The 22,320-nt window shown below is 30.4% G+C and overlaps 1 pseudogene; it reads left to right on the forward strand.

Annotated features, from left to right (window-relative positions):
* The first annotated feature begins 3,145 nt into the window (after positions 1-3,145).
* Positions 3,146-6,081, forward strand: LOC139858876 (large ribosomal subunit protein uL15c-like; annotated as a pseudogene).
* Positions 6,082-22,320: the final 16,239 nt, after the last annotated feature.

A 22,320-nucleotide genomic window follows, 5' to 3' on the forward strand; every position in this document is an offset into this window, starting at 1 on the left:
AATGGTTAAGGATGTTATCGGGCTAGCGGGAGGTCGCGGGTTCAAACCCGGACTTGGGCATTTTTTTTAGGACTACTTCTTTGAGGTAGTTTACTTATTATTATTATTATTATTATTATTATTATTATTATTATTATTATTATTATTATTATTATTATTATTATTATTATTATTATTATTATTATTATTATTATTATTATTATTATTATTATTATGATTAATGATTAATGTTATTAAAATGTTAAGGTTAGGTTTAAGAATAAAATTAAGGATTAAGTTTATGATTTAAAGTAGGTTAATGATATGATTATGATTATTAAGAAAAAGTATGATTAAGCTTATGACAAATACTTATTATTATTTTTGAAAATTATTAATATTATTATTATTATTATTATTAAAACTATTATTATTATTATTATTATTATTATTATTATTATTATTATTATTAAAAACTATCATGTTTATTAAAATCATTATTTTTAACAATATTAGTATTATTATTTTTATCATTATGATTATTATCCTTAATAGTATTATAATTATCATTAATAAGAATCATTATTATTAATATATCATTATTGTTAATATTAAAATATTTTAATGAAACACATAAGTTATAAAATGATATCACTAGAAAATAGGTATATAAATCTATTTATTACAATTAGAGGTGTTAATATATATACTTGATATAGGTTCGTGAATCCGAGATCAACCCTGCATTGTTCAGTTCCGTCGTATGCATATTTTTACTACAAAATATCGTATTGTGAGTTTCATTTGCTCCCTTTTTAAATGCTTTTGCAATATATATTTTTGGGACTGAGAATACATGCGCTGCTTTTATAAATGTTTTACAAAATAGACACAAATAATCGAAATTACATTCTATGGTTGGATTATCGAAATTGAATATGCCCCTTTTAGCTTGGTAGCCTAAGAATTAGGGAACTGGCCCCTAATTGACGCGAATCCTAAAGATAGATCTATGGGCACTAACAAGCCCCAGTCAGAGAATTTGAACTGCTTTAGTACTTCGATTTTATCATGTCCGAAAGGAGTCCCAGAATGATGGGGATATTCTATATGCATCTTGTTAATGTCGGTTACCAGGTGTTCAATCCATATGAATGATTTTTATCTCTATGTATGGGATATATATTAATGAGAAATGGAAATGAAAATCTTGTGGTCTATTAAAAATGATGAAAATGAATGTTTATAATAAACTAATGAACTCACCAACCTTTTGGTTGACACTTGAAAGCATGTTTATTCTCAGGTATTAAAGAAATTTTCCGCTGTGCATTTATTCATTTTAAAGATATTACTTGGAGTCATTCATGACATATTTCAAAGACGTTACATTCAAGTCGTTAGGTTCATTAAAGATTATGATTAAGCAAATGACAAATTAGGTCATTTATAGTTGGATATTATGAAATGGTATGCATGCCTATCAACTTTCGATGAAATGAAAGTTTGTCTTTTAAAATAAATGCAATGTTTGTAAAATGTATTATATAGAGGTCAAATACCTCGCAATGTAATCATATGTTATTGTATTCATCCTTATGGATTAGGACGGAGTATCACATATTTGTATGAATCAAAGAAAATATTGTCTTGATCTTCTTAGTGACTATGGAATGCTTGGTTGTAAGCCTGCAAATACTCCTATTGAATCAAATCTTTGTGTTACTTGTGATCTAAGTGAAAAAGATCCTTTGTTATCAAATATTACTGAGTATCAAAAACTGATTGGTAGATTAATCTATCTTACTCTTACTAGACCTGATATTTCTTATGCTGTACAAGTTCTTAGTCAATTCATGCATGCTCCTTTACAATCTCATTTGAATTTGGCTTTTAGAGTTCTTAGATATCTTAAATGTGCTCCTGGAAAAGGAATTCAGTTTGTTAAAGGTAATGATCATGATGTTTATGCTTAATGTGATGCTGATTGGGTAAGTGCAAGGTTATGAGAAAGTCTGTTTCTGGATACTTAGTTTATTTTTGTGGATCTTTAATATCTTGAAAAAGTAAAAAACAAGATATTGTTGCTAGGTCCTCTGCTGAAGCAGAATATAGGGCTATGGCAGCAGCAGCTTGTGAAATTGTTTGGATAAAAAATTTGCTTCAAGAGTTGAATATTAATCTCAAACTTCCTATTAACTTATTCTGTGATGATAATTCTGCCATTCAAATTGCTGCAAATCCAGTTTTTTATGAAAGAACCAAACATTTTGAGATTGATATTCATTTTATAAGGCAGAAAGTTTTAATTGGTTTGATTAAAACTGTTAAAGTTCCACCTGTTTTACAATATGCTGACATTTTAACTAAAGGGTTAAGTGTCACTCAACATGGTTTTCTTTCTAGTAAACTTGGTTTATATGATATATACCAAAAATAAGTTTGAGGGAGGGTGTTAAATTTATTAACAATCAAACTTATTTTTAGTATGTTTATGTTATTTTGCCTTATTTGTGGTGTTTTCTAGTATTTTGTGTAGGCTTTAACATTCTTATGATTCCCAAGGGACCAGTTTTGACATTATCAAAAGTAGATGGACTGCTGAGGTTGTGCAAAGAAGATTCAAGGATGTTTTAGCTATTTTCTCCATTATAAAAGAGAATATGTTTTAGGGTTCCAGCAGTTTTCACGATTTCATCATCTGCTTCATCATATCTCTCTCAAAGGAAAACCCTAGTTCATATTTTGTGAAGAATCAGTTCTTTTGATTCTTCTGTTTCAGTTTTATTTCATTCTTATCATTCTTTGATTGTGTATTCTTAAATCTCAAATATCTTGAGACTTATTTTGATTTGTTCTCTGATTAAGGATTGTGTAATTTTGGCTAATAGTTGAAGTTTTCTGCTACTCCAGAAGTTTATTGTATTCTGTATATGAATTTTTCAATAAGTTCTATAAACTCATTGCAAAATACGAGTAATGATCCAAAAAAATAACAGGCTAAAAAGGATAGAAATAAAAGGAGCTAATGATATAGAAATACTAAATCGAAAATAAAGTTCAGGGTCGATTCCATACATAATCAAGATAGGATTGTCTATTATGATAGATAAATGAAATATTTTCTCAAGATTTATATTCATCGACTTCATATTTCGAAAATGGGATGGCTTCTATCTTCTCATTTGCCTCACCCTCCTCATTACTTTCTTCGAATTTTAATGGCAATGCTCGAAACCTAAAATCAAACATTTGTCAATTATTTTCCACTAATAACAACTGCAAACTGCAACAACAAAAGAAGAAGAAATCTTTTATTGTTGCTTTAGCATCCCCAATGCCATCAGCCGTTGTGAGTACAAATTTCCGGTTCAAGCTTGATAATATTGGACCTCAACTGGGTTCAAGAAAAAACAGAAAAGAAAAGGAAGAGGACATGCTGCTGGTCATGGTGGAAGTTGTGGGTTTGGAATGAGAGGTTAGAAATCATGGTCCGGTCAAATGCCTCTTTATTGAAGGCTTCCTAACTTAAGGGGTATTATTGGAGGTAATAAAAAAAAAAAATATTCATGAAAATAGAAACTCAATCTTTTCAAAACTTGTATGAAATGAGTCTTACTAATGTTAGTTAATTGTGGATTGATTTAAGGTATGTCTACTGGACTATCAAAGTACGTTCAGGTGAACTTGAAAGACGTAGAAAGTGTAGGGTTTCAAGAGGGGGAAGAAGTTTCACTTGAATCATTGAAACAAAAGGGATTGATCAATCCATGAGGAAGACACAAAAGTCATCCTTTAAAGGTACAAACTTTATTTAATTTGCTGATGGAGAAACATAACTGTTGTTAGAATTGGTAAGCACAAACACAATCACAGATGCAGGAAAGACGGTTGAACTTAGAGAAACGTAATGTTTCACAATTGATAAAGATATACATTCATGATGATAGTATTATTATCAGCCTATAAGTAATAAGTACGGAGTAATAGCTTTGCTATTGGTCATTGATAGCAGCATGAAACACAGTTGAACTTCTTAATTGTATATAGTACTCCATACGAATTTTGCTCGTTTTGTTTAAGCAAACAATCCAACGTATTGGTGTGAGTGTATACATTGACTTATCAATAAATATTAGTCATTTATCTCTTATAATACTCCACTTATCTCTTATCAGTATCTCTTTGGAAATTAAATATTAGATATTGACGTTTAATGAGATGTTGATCAACGAGTTATCAAACTTTCAGTGTGTAATAAGTGTTTGGGGTATGCTAATCTGGCTGGCATGTAGTTTGATCCAAAAATCGTCAAGGGTGACTATTAATATGGAAAGCTAGTTTTGGACATTACGCAATTGATCAGATCAAATGTTTATAGCTCATTATGGTTGTAAAAGTCAGTCAACTTGGCCGACTAATCTTCTACTATTCGGGATTTTGAAGTATCCCGGACTAGTTCTCGACTCATCTCCGACTTGGCTGATTTATTTGGTTATAGTTGTCCGAAGTCTAATTTAGTAGTCAAAGTTGGATTTACTCGGTCCAAATCTTCCACTGTAGGTCAAATACAGTCAAAGTTGGTCAATGTCACACTATCCTCCAACTTGGCTGATTAGTCCCTACAAGGTCCTAACCGACTAGTCCTGACTAGCGACTTCTACAACCTTGGCTCATACCGTAGTATCTAATAACCTAATTAAGATCTATTTCGATATTATTTGTTCATCACTTACAATTTTAGTAAAATATCATTTGTTCTTGGCTTCATCCGGGATTTACATGGTTCTCGATCTTCCAAAAGCAACACAATTAATGATAATTTGTTTTTTTCTTTCTTTTTTTTTAGATTTTTGGTAATGGTGAAGTAACTCTAAAGTTGAATTTTCAAGGTTCGTGCAATTTCTGCACAAGCGAAAGAAAAGGTTGACGCTGTTGGTTGTTCTTTTAGACCATATATAACCCTGCCTGTGACGTCACAAGCGGATTATACACTTTTTGACAAAAAGTACAATCTCTCTTTGACGTAGCAGATGTCAGTTTCTGACCCAAAATAACCCTGACGCTCCATTTCTGTGTCACCTGAATGTAGGTCCCACCAGTTTTATTATTTTTTTATTTTATATTAAATATGAATACAAAGTATTTTTTATAAAATAAAATGCATATAAAATATAAAAAAAACATCACAAATTAATATTTCATAAAATTCAACCATTACGCTCATGGTGCAACAATACGCTCGTTTTCCGAATCGAATTCGGAATTAAGTAAATACGATGCCATTTAATTATATAAATAATTTGAATGAAAGTGTTAAAATGAGAGAAAATATTGAGTTTGATGTGTTAAAATGATAGGTTTTGATGGATTTATATAGAAAAGAATATATAAATAATTTAAATAAATAAATAAAAAACAAAAAAAAATCATTTGAATGAAAGTATTAAAATGAGCGAAAATAATGAGTTTGATGTGTTAAAAATGATAGGTTTTGATGTGTTTATATAGAAAAGAATATAAATAATTTAAATAAATAAATAAAAAAAATTATTTAAATGAAAGTGCTAAAATGAAAAAAAAATATTGAGGTTGATGTGTTAAAAATGATAGGTTTTGATGGGTTTATATAGAAAAGAATATAAATAATTTAAATAAATAATAAAAAAAACAAAAACAAAACAAAAATCATTTGAATGAAAGTGTTAAAATGAGAGAAAATATTGAGTTTAATGTGTTAAAAATGATAGGTTTTGATGGGTTTATATAGAAAAGAATATATATAATTTAAATAAATAAAAAAAACAAAAAACATCAAAATACGTGGACCAATCACAGCATCTGACGCATTTTTTCCGTAAAAAATCCGACTGACGCCCCGGGGCGTTTCGCCTGACGCCGCATTAGGGGTATCAGAGGGCGTCAGCGAGCCTGACGGGACGCCTCTGTCGCCGCGTTAAAAATGGTCTTACCATTTTACCAGGTCGAAAGAAATTGGTCAAACCAGCCGTTGTTAAAAACCTGGCTCGTGCTGATGAATACTTTGGCAAGAAACGAGCTGCTGCAGCTGCTAATGAGTCACTTGAAACTCCCACTGCTTAGAAACGACCGCACAACTGAATCAACTGTAAGATTAAATGTAGATGTGAGGGTCACCAAGTTATATTCTGTTTGCCTGGAATATTTTCATCCTTTTATCTTCAAGAATATAAAGATCTCCTTTTTGTGCTTGCTTTGTCTTGGCCCATTTTATGATCCTATAGGGTAGTGTACTTTTTGATTTCTCAAACTTGTTTTGTAATAGAAAACATACGTTTGTTAATAACTCATGTTCATTATTGTATACTATCTTCGTTCCATTTTAATCGCTTACCTTAGTATTTTTATTTGTCTAGAAAAACGTCTACTTACAAAAATAACTAATAAAACTCATAATCATATTGTTCTAAATAACAGTAAAATTCGTTTTAAATACACAGTTAAATATGATGATTCATCAATGTATTGTTAATAAAAAGGTTAATTGAAGGATATTATGAAATAGAGGAAATAAACATTTTGCAAATTGGGTATAAAGACAACCTTCGCAACATTATATGTTTATATGTTGAAAACGAAAGTAGTGTGCTAGTTTTTGAAAGAAAAAGAGTTACGAGATCTCATATTGTTATAATTCTATTAGTTTATGAATACTTTTAACCTAAGCCTATACAATCCCTAAATATGAGAGAGTAGTAATGGAAAAGAGAGATAGTATATTTCTTATATGTAAGAAAGGGTGTGTATATGTGTGTTCATTATCCACATATATATAGTACAAATTTTACTATCCATATTTGACTAATTACCATCCATATTTTACTACTAAATTTACAACACTCCCCCTTGGATGGTAATTTTTTTTTTTTTTTAAATAGCAATTAATACTGCCTCGTTAAAAACCTTGCTAAAGAAAACCTAGTAGGATAAAACTTTAGCTAAGGGAAAAAGAGTGCAGCATAGAGTTGACTCCCCCTCAAGTAGACAACGCTGAGTCGTCACATCTTTTGAACTTGCCTCATGCCAATATTGTGAACGTATGTTTTGAAAATAGCGATTGACAGTGCTTTGGTATAAAGATCAGCAGAGTTGTTGTATGAACGTATCTCATTTTAATCTGGTTGTTTTTTACGAGATCTTGAGTATATGAGAAGAATATGAGGTTTTCATCTGAAACTGTATCATCTAAATCTTTTATGTACAAGTTTAGCCCCTGTGATTTGTCTACAATCTCCTTCATGGTTTGTTCAAACCCTTGTTTCAATTCCTATTCCCTTGTAGTCTTTTCTGAACCTTACCAACATACCATTTTTTTTTTCATCAAACTTATGACCGTTAAGACTGTCTATGGCTTTGGCGCCTCGTCAGTATTTATATTTTGTCCAGTCACTTTTGATACTCTTCTTTCATTTGTATTATGCAAGCTGCATTATCTTCATATATAGTTGTTGGTGAAGATAGTTGTTAGTCTTTTATAGCGTTCTAGTCCACAAGAATCAATAATGATTTGTGTCATTGATCTCAACCAAACACATTTTCGAGTAGTTTCATATAATGCAATCACTTCGTCATGATTTGATGATGTTACAACAAGTGTTTGTTTTAAGAACGCCATGATTTTTGTGGTACCTCCATTTAGGAATACATATCGAGTTTAAGATTTATCTTTATGAGGATTTGATGAATGACCTGCATATACATAATCAACCAAATCTTGTTTTGAAACGTTAGAATAAAATAATTTTAAATCAGCAGTTTCTCAAGGGTATCAAAATATGTGTTTATCCCATTCCAATGTCTTTTTGTAAGGGCTGAGTTGAACATTGTCAACAAATTAACTGTAAAAGAAATGTCAGGTCTTGTACAATTTGTAAGATACATAACAGTCCCAATTGCACTAATATATGGAACTTCTGATCCGTTAATATCTTCATGATCTTCACGGGGATGAAATGGATCAGTGTCAATATTGAGTGATCTAACAACCAATTGGTTTTATCTTTAAATAAATGTTTTAAAATCTTTTCAGTATAAGTTGTTTAATGTACAAGTAGATCATTAGGCATATGCTCAATTTGCAATCCAAGGTAATACTTGATTTTTTTCAAGATCTTTCATTTCAAAATAATTCTTTAGAAGTTGAATGATTTCATAGATTTCTTTATTTGTTCATATGATGTTAAGAACATTGACATAAACAACTACGATCACATATCCGAACATTGTTTTTATAAAACATACGTGCAAAATAAGTTTATATGTATATTTTTTTTTATCAAGTAGTCATTTAATCGGTTATATCACATACGTCCCGTTTGTATAAACCCATTTAGAAATCTTTGTGATTTAATGGAATATATTCCCTTGGGTTTTACATTAGATGCTTATGATACCTTAACCCTTTAGGTATATATTCATATATATCACTATTAAGTGATCCATACAGATAAGTAGTAACAACATTCATGAGATGCATTTAAATAACTACCAGGTTGATTAAGTATCTAATAAGTAATTGTATCCATTACAGGAGGATAAGTTTTCCTCCTAATTCATTTCTGGTCTTTGTGGGAAATATTGAGTTACAAGTCTAGTTTTGCCTTGTAACTTCATTTGCACATTTCTTTTCGGATAAAAATTCATTTGTATCCCATACGTTTCACATCTTTAAAAGTGATAACGATTGATCCGAAAACTTTTCTTTTATCGAGCGATTCTAATTCAGCTCGTATTGCTCCTTTCCATTGAGCTCAATCATGTCCATTTTGTATATTCAATGACAGATTTTAGTTCCAGATCATCATCTTTACTCATGATGTCATTGTAACATTATATGAAAATATCTCATAGAGATTTTAATTTCATTTCGGTTCCATAATATTGCATAATTTATTGCAATTTTAGTATTTACATTTATCAATATCCTCTGCAGAAGGAATATTGATTTGTGGTTCTTCTTGAACACTTTCTTTTACCTCATTATCAGCTGATTTTCTTTTTCGAGGATTTTTATCTTCGGAACCAATTGATCTTCCACGTTTGATGCGTGGCAAAGACTCAACAGTGACATTATTGCCAGCTTTTGGAATTTCAGTTCGAGCTGAAGCATTTATCGCTGGTATATATGATCTAGTCACCATTTTTATATCTGTAAATGCATAAAGTAATTAATTTGCAAGTTCTTGCATATGCATTATTTTTTTTTTTTTTTTTTGAACTTTCGTTTCACATTCTTTTGTGCGAGTTCAATATACCTTAATTGATGTTCAAATCATGAAGCATCATTTTATTATTATTTTTTTTTACTTCACCCCCTAATCTAGGGAACAATGTTTAAAATGACAATCAGCAAAACGTGCTGTAAAAACATCACCCATCATGGGTTCAGTATATCTTATGATTGAAGATGTTTTATATCCAAAATATATTACCATATTTCTTTGAAAAACCATTTTATTGTGTTGTGGTGATATAATTGGAACATACACTGCACAACCAATGTTCTAAGGTGGAAAATATTTGGCTTTTGGCCAAAAACAAGTAGTAAGTGAAACTATTTATGACTTCCACATGGTATAATGCGAATTAATGTCGCAGCATGTAAATTTACATGTCCACATATAAATATTGAGAGTTTTGTACTCATTATTAATTGTCTAGTTATTAGCTGCAAGCGTTTATCTATTGATTTAGCTAAACCAATTTTGTGTATGCACATGAGCAACTTGATGTTCAACAACAATCCCTGTAGATATATAATGATCATTAAATGCTTGAGATGTTAACTCACCAGCATTATCAAGTCTCATCCTTTTAATGGTGTAATCAGAATAATGTGTTCTCAATTTAATAATTTGTGCAAGAAATTTTGCAAATGCCATATTACGGCTTGATAACATATAAATATGAGACCATCCGCTAGATGCGTCTATTAGAACCATGAAATATCAAAATGGTTCACATGATGGATGAATTGGTTCATATATCTTACCTTGAATTCTTTCAAGAAAACATTTGTGATTCTTTTTCACAATATACTTTTCATTAATCACCATATGTGTTTTCCATTAATCACCATATGTGTTTTTTTTTTATTTTATAAATCACCATATGTGTTTTTTCATCATATATCCTTTTCACCATTTGCGCTTTTAATCATATGCGTTGCGCTTTTGTGTTTTGCGATTTTACAGTAGAGTTCATGTGACTTGTTTATATCTTAATGGAATAATTAACAATTGTTAGACTAGGGATGAGTTTGGGATGAAAATATCATTTTAAGGACTATTTGAGCAGTTTTTAATTGGGAGGGATGAAAACACAAAAATGAGTTAACACAGAATGATTTGAGCAATTTTATCTATACAATATTGTTTCATATTATAAATATTATATTAATAACTTAAATGTTTTGAGGGGATACAATCTCCTTTTATCTCTAGTTGCACCTTAAGAGATGGTCACAAAAGAGGTCCACAAGTTATCAAGCGGGTTATGCTTTGAGTGCAAATAGTGAAATCAAATTGGGGATTAATTGTTTAGTTTACACTCCGATAAATGTTCATACAGAATCGTGATATGGAATCGGCGAGTGTGTCTGAAACCATATCAAGTAGGTAATATTTGCTACTTGCTAATCAAAAGAAAATATTAGACAGTCAACTAGTTATGCAGAATCATTAACGTCATGTACGATCAAGTATTATTAGAAAAATAAAAAAAAAATCCATAGAAATGTAACCAGAGATAGTTCTTGTTGCGATGTTGTCACATCACCTATTACTAGTAATAAAGCATGCTTTATGATATGATAAATATCGTCCTAATTTTGTCAAAAAAAAATGGTAGATTCATCACAATATATGCATGTTGTAGGTGTGATGGTTACTAGGCCCACAAGAACATCAATAATTGAACTTTAGTGACTGATATTTTCGCAACTACTACAAACCAACAAATAAATAATTTCTTCAACAAGTCAATTTTTTTCGTAGTTTTTTTTTTTTTAATTTACATATGTACAATCCATTCAAATTGTTACGCGTAATAAATATGCAACGGTTTGCGTGAATCTAAGATATATAGTGTTTAGGTAGAGAAAAACCCGTATGAATAATTCATATATGTTTCTTACCTACTCTTAGTGGGATCCACAAAACACGTTTAATGACTATAAAGAAAATTGTCATTTACTTTGGTTTTGTATATGAAGAAAGTGAGTAAAAAGTTTGCAAAAATCAATAATGACTATATCCGTTTTATAGTGATATTCAACTATTTTATTTTATCTCAAATTAATATTTAATTTCCCAATAAATTGATGGTGTTTGTGATTATCGAGACAAAAGACGATAGACGATTGAGTGTAAATCTAGACAAACTAATTTAATTATTTGTTGGTCTAACAACTCAAACCCAATAGTTATCCTTGTGTATCCCTTTTCTCAATTGACGATTCAGTTTGTTTTCATATTTTAATTACATCAATAAACCAAAAATTATCTCATAGCTACAACTATTCTCTACTCTTCTTTTACAAATGATAATATGCATCTTCGAACTTTTAACAAGGTAATTTGTTCCATTTCAATATTCCATTTATATCTACTATTTTCTTATTTTAACTTTTAAGATTTACTTTTAATACAAACTACTTTTTGTATTTTAACTTTTAAGATTATAAATTTAAGAATAAACACTAGTATGCATGAAATAAATAATGATTAATTGCATAAGTAATCATAAATGTTAGATAGCATATAAAGACCCCATTGTATTCGTATTGATCGGAATTAATCTCGACCCATGGTACCGTGTTGTCAAATGACGTGTTGCGTACATGAAGTACCGTGTTGTCAAATGACGTGTTGCGTACAATCATGAGGTCTTATTAACATAAATATAAATGTTAGTGAAGTTAATAAGAGTTAGTAAACATAAATATAATTCAGGCGGTATAACCGACCATATATAACTTAAATAACATAAATATAAATGTTAGTAGTCCAAAGTTTGATATATTCGAGTCTGAAAATTATTAATAATTTCATACCTTGATCAGTGACTCGTGATCGTTTGAGATATCCTTTGATTACACTAAGCTCTTCGTGCTGATAACGTGTTATAATTCTATTAGTTTATGAATACTTTTAACCTAAGCCTATACAATCCCTAAATATGAGAGAGTAGTAATGGAAAAGAGAGATAGTATATTTCTTATATGTAAGAAAGGGTGTGTATATGTGTGTTCATTATCCACTTATATATAGTACAAATTTTACTATCCATATTTGACTAATTACCATCCATATTTTACTACTAAATTTACAACACATATAATATTATATCCTTGCATCTAAATAAGAAAAATATTTGTAACAATATATTAATTAAAATTTAGTTAATATTAAAGATAGTTGATGTAAGAGGGTTGCTTGCACATTTGCACATGGTCATTCATTAAAATGTTGCGTGGTGGTTTTTAATGTGTACATTGCCGGTGGGTCACAATAAAGTGGTTGAATGTGGGTAAAGTAGCATAACGACAACACAATTATTAAGTTAAGCTTTTTATTACACCAAATCAAATCAAATCCTTTTTTCACCCTTCATAGAATATGATTTTAAAAAAGTGTCACGTTAATACTAAGGTTCTAAATATCTATGTTATTTCTTTGGAAGTAGATAAATTAAAAAGCTCTTTGGGAAGTAAATAACAATGAAGAATTAGGTTAGTTTTGGTTTTGGTTTTGGTTTTGGTTTTGGTATTTCTCCCGTTTTGTTTGGTATGGTCTGTGTTGTGCTTTTTGGCTAGTTTTGTTGGTAGTTTAGACCTCTTGGAATCAATTGCTTTGTTTCATTGATGTCTATTTGACTAAACTCGCCTATATTGTTTAGGCTAGTTTGGTTTCGTTTGTGGTCTGCTTTCTTATTTTGAGGCTTGCTTGTATCTTTTATACAGTTGTAAAGTTTCTCAATGGATTCTTTCATTTTTGATGAAAGTTTCTTGATTTTTAATGTTATCATTTTTTAGCAGAAAACATTTTAGAGGGAAATCGCATATATTTCATTCAAGTGAATAAAATCGCTATTACAATATGATAATATATCAAAGTTAACTAATTAACCAACCTCAAGGTATTGACGTATTGGTGATGACCTGACTTCCTATAAGGGATGTCAGGGGTTCGAACCCCATGAGCTGCACAATTGTAGTGACCCGAACTTTTCCATGTTTATATATATTAAATGAAATTGGTATATTTACATGATTAAATGTTTTCAACATGTTAAGCAATCAAACTTGTTAAGATTTGATTATTTGAAATGTGCTTCATATAGACAATTGACCGCCTAAGTTGACCGGCGATTCACGAACGTTAAAAATTTGTAAAACATTTGAAAGACTTTCCAGAAATGCCTTAGTTTATAAAAGGCTTTCCTTTGATAGGTGGAGTATATCACATTGGGGAGACCGTAAGTTACGCCGTATTTTCTTTAAAGCGTTAAGTGCAGGGAACCCAAATGCAATTTTACGCTGCGGGTTAAGAACCTATTTGGACTCAACATATCCCAACATAGGATTTCATGAGTTAGAAAGAGCTTCTAACATGCAACATAAGGAAGCGTGTTATGCTTACAGGTTAGTGATGTTCGCTTCTCACCAAAGTGAGAAAAAGAATATCGGATTAAAACTTTTAAATAAAACCTTCCCGCAAGTAACGGATTCAGTAGTTGGGGTGAGAAACAAGGTTTTTAGATTATTACGGGGCTGTTGGACATTACGAAACCCTCGTCCCTTTGATGATGTTACAACATGCTGTCTTGTCAACGGTCACAACGCTTATGTTCCACAAGACCAAGGATGAGAAGTAGTCTTAATAAAACCAGAATGCATAGTCATTTCTGGACGTATGAATTACGTGTCTTTATTGCCTTTGTTGAACGACTTGCGTATTAACTAGAATTATCTTCGGAACTGTTTTGTATCAGAGTTTTTATGTGCTATATTTCATGATATATGTAAAATAGCGGTATTGTAAGTTTGCAAAATATTGTATAAAAGTTTGAATGTGAAATATTATTATAATCAGTTTTTCATATAGAATTGTAGTTGTTGAATTGTATGTTAGCTACTAAGTATGAACTTAACGGGTAGGTATTACCCGAATTAAAAATTATAAAATGCTAATATGAAGAAAAAGCTTTTATAAATGAGTTCATATTATGCTACGGAATACTATTGGCTACTCTTAATATTCTATGTGATTAACTTAATTCTTTTGGTTATTTTTGAAGGAAATGGCACCAACTGCTCGTCAGAACTTGAACATGAGTGAGGAAGACTTCCGTGCTTTCCTTGTGATGACCCGGGAATTTCCGACCAAATTTAAACTTAATCTTATATGATTTCGACACGATAAGCAAAGTCTGTAATGTTGAGTCACAAATATTTTGAATTGTTTCATATATTCGTTTGACTTTCTACCATTCTCGACGATTCACGAACAATTAATTGTAAATAGATATGTGTGTATGTATATATAAATAATTTGAAATATAATTTGAAGTATTATATGTTGTTGTTATTAAAAAGTAATAAAAATAAAAAGAGTATAATTATTATTTAAAATATATCTATATATATAATTAAAGGATACTAAAAATAAATATTAAATAATCGTAAAACTCGTTTGATGTTCCGATTGATATTAAGCAAGTTAAATTCAAACTTATGTAATTTGAAAATAAACGGTTAGCCGAAAATGAGTTTTACAAACTATAGGATTATTAAAAATATATTTAGGAACTATTTGTTGAATCTTAAAACTTTTTATATTTTACTTGGGGTTGGGAGTGAATAATTAATGTAATTTTATTTAATAGTTAATGATCGAATTTTATACCATAAAGACAAAAATAATTAAATGAACTTAATTTAAAAATTTGGAATTTTTAGGAACACTTTTATATTTTAACTGTTTAGCAATGAACCACGATTGAGCACCCGTGTAAAAGTGTCGGTAAAATAAATCATATGAATCCACTACATCTAACTATCTAACTTTCGGTTATCTTTAAATTTCAAATAAATATCTAATTATTATAATTATATTATTATTATTAATTATTATTAATATTATAATTAATTATTGTACTAAAAGTAGACAATGAAAGATAGATAAATGGAGACTGCAAACAAATATCCGATTCCTTAATTCCTGATTACTATTTGCGTACTGTGCCCTTTTGTTCTTTACAACCACTTAGTTTAATTTATCGGGTCAAACAGTATAACCGATTAATCAATCAATCATAAATATTGTTTTTATCTATTTTTTTCCACGAAATCTAAAAGTAAGTGGGCAAATATACTTTCTCAATTATTAACTGTACGAGCTTTATGGAGATAATATATATTATACATATACACACTTGATCACACTACTATCAAACACATCGGTTTCATCATCCATATTTAAATCGCCACCAACACCTTCTTCCACCACCATAAACCGCCACCACCATTCGTCACCTAGTTGTTTCTGTTTTTTTATTCAATCGCCAACAGTCACCATGGACTCACCACCTCAAACCTTTGATTATCATCAACTTAAACCGAAACCCACTTGGGTTTTCTGCTGATCGAACAACAGCAACATCACCTTTATCTCTTCTCTAAACCGAGCACCAAAACCACTCTTTAAACAACCATGATCACCATGAAAACCATCACAACTAATTACTATTCAAACCCAACTGATTCATTTCTGGTCTACTGTTTCTATTCGTGTTTCACCACGAACATGATGATGAACGGTACATGTTATATGAACGAGGATGTTATGATTCAATATGAGAATAATGATAGAGTGTAATGATGATCATGAAAATGAGATGGTGATAAAAGGAAGTTGATGATGAATATGGATATGTGATGCAGCAATGATGAGAAAGATGATGACTTTGTGATGTTGTTGTCGAACCCTATAAACCCCACAGGTTACTATCTCATTTTTATTTTTTTTCTAACTTCCCGACAACAAATCCCATAACAAATGGGATTGATAACCAATTATGTATAAACAACAAATCACTAAATGGGTTATCGTATTGGTCTATGAATTGGGCTGACTAATCTATTTAGTAATGGGCTACTCTTGGGCTCTAGAGCAACTTGGGCCACTACATTGCAACCTCATCATTTTCTGTTTCCTTATTTGACGACAACACACACACACACACACATTATATAAGCAATGATGAGGTTATGAGGAAAGTACCACAATGATAAACGATGATACAGTAGATGATGTTAGTAGGATAACGCTGATCATAAACCCGTGATCATGAGTATAATATACGGATGTAGTAATGATAATCGATCATGATGACCATTGTGATATTAATGCTACTCGATAATGATCGTGAAGATGAAGATGATCATGATGATGGTGAGGTCATGATGAAGATGATAGTGAGTTGATGATGATGCATATGAAAATGATGATGCCTTGATGATACTGTGTTAATGAAACGACTAAGATATTGATTATGATTAAGGATGATAATGATATCGGGTTAAAGCAAAATCATGTACCATTTAAATCAGAAAAGTAATAATTGGTTTAATGGTGTGGGCGTGTGGGTGGTTAGCAAGAGGTCGCTGGTTCGAGCCCGGCCTGCTGCATTTGTTTTTGAAAAAGGAGGAGAAGAAATAAGGAAAAAGAAAGATATATGTTAAATAAAACTAATATTGGGATTTAATCAGAAATGCATACGCAGCCTAATGGTTAGGTAGGTGTTGGGTGAGTGAGAGGTGAGGGGTTCGAATCTTGTCTGGAGCAATTCTTTTTAGAAAAAGCTTGGAGAGGGTATACCGTTTTATTTTATTTTCTATCCTTATTATTATTAGTAATTATTAAATATTATGATTATTAGGTTATCATTATTGTTATTAATAGTATTATAATTATTATTATTATTATTATTACCATACTTATAAGTATTATAATCATTATTATCATTAGTACTATTATCATTTGATTATAAGTATTATAATCATTATTATCATTAGTACTATTATCATTTTATAATTATGATCATTATTATTATAATTATTATTATTATAAAAATAATATAAATTATTATTATTTTCATAAATATTAGCATTAGTATCATTTTTTAGTACTACTATTATTATTATTATTAGTAACATAAGTATTATTATAAATATTATCATTATTATTATTAATAATAGAATTATCATAAATCATATTGTTATTATTAAAAATTGTTAACATTATTATCATTTTTATTAAAATTATTATTTTACTATCATTAAAACTACCACTATTGTTATTATCAGTATTATCTATTTTATTGTTATTATTAAATTAATTATGATTACTAAAATAAAAGTTTTAATAACATAGTTAAGGTTATAGGTATAAAAATAAAGATTTTATATACAAAAATATATTTAAATTACATAACTTAACTATATCAATATATCTACATATATAAAATGAAATTATATAAAAAAAAAATGAAACTTATAAATTATTAACATAACAAATACATCATTAATAATAAATAGATTTATTCGATTACGAGTATACGTTTTAATACATATACAAATAATATAGGTTCGTGAATCCGAGGCCAACCCTGCATTGTTCAGTTTCGTCGTATGAATATTTTTACTAAAAATATTGTATGGTGAGTTCATTTACTCCCTTTTTACTCATTACGTTTTTGGGCTGAGAGTACATGCAAATGATTTATTAACTGTTTTATAATATTTATATGCGTGAGTTTATTTACTCCCTTTTACTCTTTACATTTTTGGGACTGAGAATACATGCGCTGTTTTTATAACTGCTTTATTAAATGCTTTTGAAATACATTTTGAACTGCGAATACATGAAATGCTTTTATAAATGTTTGACGAGATAGACACAAGCAAAACATTCCTCGAATGAATTATTATGCAGACAGAAGTTCTGCGGAATATTGTTGAATTATGTGGACATGATAATTGCCACCGTTGAATTATGTGGACATGATAATTGCCACCGTTGAATTATGTGGACATGATAATTTCCACCAATTGATATGAATGTTATGTATCGAGAGAATGATTTTATACACAGGTTATATGTATGTTATTTTTGTGCACGAGATATGTGTACGGTTTCTAAGATTTATGAAAATGGTTTCGTACACGAGAAAGGTGTAATGTATTTAAAAGATATCACATGTACATTACAGGTGGGTATAGGATTCGGGCCCATTTGTACCATGCAACATTTAAATTTTGTGGTCTATCAAAATGATGAATTTTATTGTTTTTATGATAAACCTATGAACTCACCAACCTTTTGATTGACACTTGAAAGCATGTTTATTCTCAGGTATGAAAGAAACCTTCCGCTGTGCATTTGCTCATTTTAAAGACATTATTTGGAGTCGATCATCGCAATGGGACCAGATGTTGGTGACTTCGTCCAGATAGATTAGGATGGGGTATGACATGTGGTATCAGAGCGATGGTCTTAGCGTACCAGGTCTTGCATTAGTATGTCTAACTGATAGTCGTTAGGATGCATTAGTGAGTCTGGACTTCGACCGTGTCTGCATATCAAAAGTTTTGCTTATCATTAGTGTCGAAAATTATTTGCTTATCATCCTTAAAGTCTAGACACGTCTTACTGCCTCTATTGCATAGACAGTGTATAGATAAATTCATATCTTAGCGTATATGTTATTGTTATCTTTGCCTGACAGCTTCCGTAGATTCCTCCATAACTTATGAGATTATGGTATTATATATGCATATGTAAATTATGTATTACAGAATACTAATCTACATCCTATAATCTATTTTTTTTTATTGAAAATCCTTCATCTGATTGTACGAGATGAATCCCTCAACTAGTTCGAGTCCCTCGAATTCTGACAGCTATTCTGATAGTTATCCCGACAGTTATTCCGAATGGATAGTCATATAAGCTCCGGAAGCAACGTCACCAGAATGAATCAACCATTCAGCCATCTCTAATTCATCTGATGGGTTCGTAGCCTTCTCAATCATTGGAGACAAGAAGAAGGTGATCCTTCCATCAACCGAATTCACCACTTGATGAAAAACCTAAGCACATACCGGCGAACCTGTCCGAAACACCATATTCACCCTCATTACCAGGATATCCCACAACGATTATATGATATCCCAAATTATGAACCTTATTCATCCGCTCGTTCCAACCGTCAATCATTCATGAGTAACAGAAGAAGTCAACGAACTTTGCGCTCGAGTAATTAATTTGGAAAATATGGTGCAAAAAGTATCAGCTTCAGCAACATCAACGGCACCAACATTACCACCAACAACCTAAGTTTCAACATCACACGCCTCAACATCGCAATCTATACCTTGAGCATAATCTTGTTCTACATCGGTTATCTTCGTTCTACATGACGTTCTACCTCATCTATCTTCATTCGACATGGCGATTATGTAATCTCCAATGTTTAAGAGATTATGTACTCTAACTCTAACCGTAAACCAGATGAGTTTAATATCATATTAACTCATTAAATCCATGATTAAATCTGAAGAAAATATATATGTAAGTATATTTTCATAAAGATTGTAATTAAAAATTCTTGTGTACAAACTGTTAATGGTGAAAATATTTTAACGGGTAGGTAATACCCGAGGAATATTTAGATTTCACATTAATAAGTTACATTGTACATTCTTCGAATCTGATTCAACAGTCATTTACTATCCTACTTACATCCACAGATATACGTGTCCGTTCACCGCAGAATAACCATTTTCATTCAATTTCATATTTGGATTTTGACCTATCAGAATCCAACAAGTGGCATAATGAAGAAAACATTTGACGAAATAAAAATTTGATAGAAAAAAACAAATTAACTATGAGAAATTTTGTTAAGAATCCACGCTAACTGTTCCTAGCTAATTGTTCCCAGCTAACTGATTTCACTTTATTTATCGCAATTTAATTATCGCAAATTTAATTCCCACAATTTTATTTATCGTCATTTAATTTCTGTTATTTATTTTACGCACTTTATTTATCGTCATTTAATTTCTGTATTTATTTTACGCACTTTAAATATCGGGACACGTATACAAGGTTTTGACATATCATATCGACGCATCTATATATATTATTTGGAATAACCATAGACACTCTATATGCAGTAATGATCGAGTTCTCTATACAGGGTTGAGATTTATTCTACAATAATATATATAGTTTGAGTTGTGATCGAGTCTGAGACATGTACACGGGTCACGATACGTATTAATTAATTCGAATATTATAAATTAAACTATATATGAATTATTGGACTGTTAACTGTGGACTATCGAATGTGGACTATCAAGATTGGATAATTAAAAATGAATTAAAATATTGATTATAACATATGAAACTAAACAATTCTTCAAGTTGCCACTTGATTTCATCTTAAACCTCATTTGTATCTCGACGATTATAATCTGCGTTCAAACCTTTCATGATTCTTGAAAACATCTCAATCGAGAGGATGAACCAACCACACTTCATCTACGAAAGGAAAGATCAATGCATATAGTTATGCACCTGAAAACATTCGAAACTTGAGTAAACATTTAACACATATCTGTGCTAGCTTCTTTGGCGTTGTTATTACCGAAAATAACTTTGCAATCCCTCTCCAAATTAGCCAATTATATCACAGCTCCAGCAAATCAATTCCGACTTTTCATTCGAATAAACTTTATTATAACTTTGATATATAAGTTCGCTCTTCATCATCGTTACCGGAGAACCATTTATATTCCACCACATTAGCAGTAAACTTACCAGCAACTTCAATGAATTTGGACTTTTCGAAAAATCATTATACTCATTGAAACCCCATCGTGTATTCATCTATACCCTATACCAATAATTTCCATACCAATTATCGAGAATCAGCAATCAGTATTTCGAATCCCGTAGCATTTCTACATCAATAGTTATATGTATACATATAACAATTATCTCAAAAAAATTACGATCTTCAATTCTGATATTTTGAAAAGCACCCAGCCTACGAATCAATACTTTGAACTTTGAAAAAGCTGAATGAAGCAGCAGAAACTGTAGGCAAACGTAAAAGACCTTAATCGTCGGAAGTTTGATGATAAAGAATAGTATGTTGGAAAAGCTCAGAAAAGTTAGAACTGGAAAACGAATTGAGCTAACCACAAAGGAGACCAAGGATAAATACAAGGACCATACCTTATATTCAAAGAATCCAGGTAATTCTGTATCCGTTGAAATCTTTAGAGAATATCTTTTTCTGAAGTCATGTTAAAATCTTGCGGAAAATCTTTTTTCATCGACCATCGAACTTAGAAATTCCAAAATATCATCATAAATATCTTCGATATTTCTGAAGATATTTTCATAAATATTCTCATCCAAAATTATTTATCTCTTCGTGCTATCTACATTACCTCATAAAGGAAACTACTTTAGTTTCTAAATTTCTTTAAAATTTGAGTTTGAATTATGAATGATTTTGAAGTAGTATTGGAAATTGATGCATGAGTTAGTATAATATAATGACACTTGATCAACGTGATTATATTACAGTAAGTCATGCTGAGTTTCTAATGAAACATGATGATTCACAGACTATAACGTCATCATGTGCCATGTTACACGACTCTTACATTCTATCTAATTTCCAAACATATCGAGAATATATCTTCCTGATAGTTCTATCTTTTCTTTTGAATGCTGGTAATTCAGCTAATCAAGATCGTGCTATTACAATTTACTTCTTAGAACATTAACTATGTTCATTCCGAATTTAATATCTACAAATTATGGACCATTACTCGCTTTACTAGGAGTCGAGAAGAGAGTAAAAAGGCAAAGAGCTCCGAAACATAAGGGAAGATATAAAACTCGATAACAACACGGAAGTTACAAACCGTGGATATTAATACGAATAGCGATATAGAGACATGGTAGAATTAAGAATAGTATTACCCTAAGGTAATAGTAAAAGTAAACAGATTCTTCTGGTGGAAGATTGAAAAGAAGGATGACAGAAATGATGATTAGGAAAATATCAAGGATTAGAACTGGATTAAGCATTTTTACAATCTTTGGATGTATGAACTAAGAAGGAAAGTATAGGAATGGTGAGAATAATGGAACGGAAGAAGCTTAATTTATAATGAAATTACTTGATAGAGCAATCGAGGCAGATCATCACATTTAA

This window comes from Rutidosis leptorrhynchoides, chromosome 7 (assembly GCF_046630445.1).
Source record: "Rutidosis leptorrhynchoides isolate AG116_Rl617_1_P2 chromosome 7, CSIRO_AGI_Rlap_v1, whole genome shotgun sequence".
Classification (NCBI taxonomy): domain Eukaryota; kingdom Viridiplantae; phylum Streptophyta; class Magnoliopsida; order Asterales; family Asteraceae; genus Rutidosis; species Rutidosis leptorrhynchoides.